At 39.2% G+C, this 4,310-nt stretch overlaps 1 protein-coding gene across 3 annotated transcripts in view; it reads left to right on the top strand.

Annotated features, from left to right (window-relative positions):
* Positions 1 to 3,370, top strand: part of pld2 (phospholipase D2) — a 111,168-nt gene extending 107,798 nt beyond the window's left edge. For all 3 annotated transcript variants that reach the window (XM_060912479.1, XM_060912480.1, XM_060912481.1), the window contains exon 25: positions 1 to 3,370. This exon is cut by the window's left edge and continues 1,053 nt beyond it. The gene's annotated coding sequence lies outside the window, so the exon portion shown is untranslated.
* Positions 3,371 to 4,310: the final 940 nt, after the last annotated feature.

The raw sequence follows: 4,310 nt of genomic DNA on the forward strand, positions 1-4,310 counted from the left end.
GGGGGGGAACTAAAACGAAGCGCTGGAAGAAACGAACCCAGATGCAGCCTGGTTAGTGCCCTGAATTTAATCCCACGTTCAAACTGCTTATGTAACGCTGTAATTGACTCCCACTTAAAGGAGTATCCATCAGCTCTCAACCTGATGTCCGTCCACCGCAGGATCCGTATGCGATTTACCACGGAGAAGAATTTCGAAACGTTTCCCTGAATTGAGAAAAGAGCACCAAAACTCAATAAGAATGGGGCACTCGTTGAATTATGTTCATGAATATGACAAAATGTGCAACTAATGTATTTGATGTATTTAAAAAAAAAAAAGCTGCCATTACACTGGTACAGTGAAGATGAGGTGAACAAGATGCAGGAAAGAGCAAACCAGAGCCAAAACTCTTTAATCTGATTTGCAAACAATATAGAAACTAGAGGGGTAATTGATAAGGTGTATACTGCCGACAAGCCCCATATCCGGATTTGCATCAAAATCCAATCAGTTGTTCCTCAGCCCATGGCTCACCTTTCCACCAAATTTCATCGAAATCCGTTCACTACTTTTTGAGTTACATTGGAAACGGGCAAAAAAGAAAAATCCTGGATCCGCATACATATCTGGATTCTGGATCCACTACATAACCGGATTTGCATCAAAATCCAATCAATTGTTCCTCAGCCCATGGCTCACCTTTCCACCAAATTTCATCGAAATCCATTCACTACTTTTTTTTTTCTTAAGATTTTTTTGGGGCTTTTTTCACCTTTATTATTGGATAGGACAGTGTAGAGACAGGAAATGAGCGGGAGAGAGAGACGGGGAGGGATCGGGAAATGACCTCGGGCCGGAATCGAACCCGGGTCCCCGGATTTATGGTATAGCGCCTTATCCACCTGAGCCACGACGCCCCGTTCACTACTTTTTGAGTTACATTGGAAACGGGCAAAAAAGAAAAATCCTGGATCCGCATACATGTCTGGATTCTGGATCCACTACATAACCGGATTTACATCAAAATCCAATCAATTGTTCCTCAGCCCATGGCTCACCTGTCCACCAAATTTCATCGAAATCCATTCACTACTTTTTGAGTTACATTGGAAACGGGCAAAAAAGAAAAATCCTGGATCCGCATACATATCTGGATTCTGGATCCACTACATAACCGGATTTGCATCAAAATCCAATCAATTGTTCCTCAGTCCATGGCTCACCTGTCCACCAAATTTCATCGAAATCCATTCACTACTTTTTGAGTTACATTGGGAACAACCAAAAAAAAAAAATCCTGGATTCTGGATCAAAAACCTAATCCCATCTCTGAAAGAATGTATTGTAAAAAAAAAAATACCTTGAATCCATTTTATTCTAGAACAGTGAAGCATCTTGAAATTCGTTGTGTTGGTACTGAGACACACTACAGATCTACAGCTAGAAGTACAGTATATCCAGATTAGATTAACACTGGACTATCCCTTTAAATGTTTGAATTTTCCTTTGGTTGCTACGTCTGAAACTATACTAAACAGTATGTCAGAAGCCGACCACACATTGGAACAAAGCATACTTTTGGACTCTCAACTCAAGAAACCACATCCTGCTGTGATAGTGTATCGTATAGATACCGGACAACCCATGCAAAGCAAACACCGTGACACTAAGCAACGTTGTTTATTTTGTCAACCTTAAAGCTCCAGACACTACATTAGATCTATGAGCCGTCATCGTGGATGGACTCTTTCAACAATTCCTGATCCTATCAGCAGTCGTTCAAAGCTTAGTCAGGGTCGCGGTGGTTTCAATTATTTTGGGAAACCAACTAAAATTCGTTAGCAAATGTCGCAGGCAGGTACAACGATAAGATGCACACACTGTACATCTCTGCTTGGGGCCAATTATGAACTCGAGTGATGTAGCTGAGGTTGAGGAAGCGTCAGTGCCACAATTGCAGGAATTGGTCACGTGTCAATTTTCCCCATAGCAATAAGCCCGTAGTGGGCAAGTTAACGTGACGTTCTTTGACAACCATAAGAGTTTGACTGGCGATTTGAAGCAATCCATTTCTATAATAGCTGTTTTTAGCTTTTCTACTGTTTTTTTTTTTTTTTTTTTTTTAAACCCGAATTTTCATGTGTACTTGGAAAAAGTTTGTGGTTTTAACTTCTGTCGTAAGTTAAAGCGAATCATTGGCCGTAAAAGAGAGGGGTTTTTTTGGACTCAAATTGGTCGCCGCCGAAAGTGCAGGATCTCATGGTCAAAAAAACCTGGACAGGGTGCAAACTACAGTAAGGTAGAAAAAGAGAAGTTATAAGTTATACCTGAGAAATCCGCCATTTCGCAAGTGAATTTCTTTCAGCGGCGACCAACTTGAGTTGGTCACGGGCTTGTTGCTATGGGGAAAATTGACACGTGACCAATTCCTGCAAATGGCCTATTCAAACACCATACTGATCCTGCTGATGTTTCTACATCTGCAGGGGTGTTCCCCCCGTTCCCCCCCCCCCCCCCCCCCTTCAAGGGCACAGATGTCTCATTTGGTTCACGTCCACTCCAGACATAAATCTTTGTTTTCCTCTGGAGCGCTAACTAGATCCAGATAAAGGTCCAGATTGTATCGTTGTTGCATTCCTTCTGAACAGTTAATACGTCAGGTTGTCGACCAACTATGAACTTCATACTGCTAATACTTGTAGGTGGTGAAGTATTTGACAGAAAACAGTATGGGTGCTGTTATACTGTTATACTAACAGTATGTTCATTCATAGACCATGTACAGAAACCCTATGCTAACATGTTAGAGTAATATTACTGTTTTGATATAGTATTTAGTACAGTAGGACACCCACGGAAACCTAGCGATACTACATCGTATGCAACTATTTCTGACATTCCATTCCTTCATTCCATTTATAAAAGTAGTTTTGGTTGAAGACTTTCTCTGCTACATTACACAATGGTTTATTTTGCATTACTGACCTTTTTTTTCCTACCTTCAATTATGCTTCGTGATTATCAGTTCATCAGTGTAGGAGTTTTGTCGGTGACTTTTAAACATATAGTTAGTGCAATACCTGTATAATCTACCTGAAAAATCACTTTTTTTTTTTAACACACTTTTATGGTGGTCTATTTTTGTATACCATGTTCTTCCTTTTTCTCCTAAATGGTAGATATTTTATCCGAACCCTATGCAGATTCTAATGTAGGGTCCTCACTCATACTTTGCACCTCACCGATACAGAATACAGATACTGACGTGATATTTCTATGTGATTTATTTTTTTGTGGCTAGCTATCTAACTATTTAACTAACTACCTGACTGACCAGCTACTACTAGCCCAGTGAAATGTTCAAAATAAAGTATCAACCTTTCCTAAAGTCTTTCTTCTGTGGTTTCTCAAACTAAGGTTTGTTTTAAAGAAGGGGTTTGTTGTTTTTAGATCCCTTTACTGATTGTAACATGAATTACTGTTCTGAAGAAGACATTGACTGATTAAACCCCTCTCTGTTGATGAACTTGTACACTTCCTGAGTGGCCTTTTCAAGAGGAAATGGTAGAGCTCAATTCTGGGCCAGAAAAATGTCAACTGAAGCCTGAAATTAAGAAACTAGTGATGATGATTACATGGTAATGCGATGAATCATACCTTTTTGAAAATATCTTCAACATTATATGATGATTATGGGTCTTGATGTTTCTGAAAAATTTCAAACTGCACCTTTAAACTTTCTGCAACTTTTTTTTTTTTTTTTTAATTTCTAATACATTCACTAATGAAATATGTTGGGAGCGTGTTATTTCTTCCCTGAATTTATCCCTGATACAACAATTGTTGGGTTTAAATTAAAAAATAGTCCTACTAGACAGGACATGGACATTAAGTGCACAAATCATATAAGTAAACAAATCATTTACAAAGTTGACCAAGCTGTAATTATGGCAGAAGTCCAAATGACTCCCTGGAGGATAAGAAGTGCACTGCAAAGTCTATTGAGTTGTTTAGGATTCGGCTCTGATCCAACAAACTGCTCAGACAGTTAATCTACATGATTACATGGGGAAAACAAACTGAGTCGACTCAGAGTTCAGTAGTTCAGCATCAAGTGAAATAGATTCGAAGAATCGATTCCTTGAAATAATGATCTAGATTCTAGGAATCGAGCCCTTTTTTTCCGATTCAAAGAGTCGGTTCCTGATTCTCAGTTCGAATCACTAAATCCCAATGCAGGGAAGTGGTTGTAGCAAAACAAACATTCTTTGATTCATCTTTAGGAAGTGATTTTATTCTGATTGATTAGGGTTGCAGGGGATATGAAG

The sequence above is a fragment of the Neoarius graeffei genome, chromosome 28 (assembly GCF_027579695.1).
Source record: "Neoarius graeffei isolate fNeoGra1 chromosome 28, fNeoGra1.pri, whole genome shotgun sequence".
Classification (NCBI taxonomy): Eukaryota; Metazoa; Chordata; class Actinopteri; order Siluriformes; family Ariidae; genus Neoarius; species Neoarius graeffei.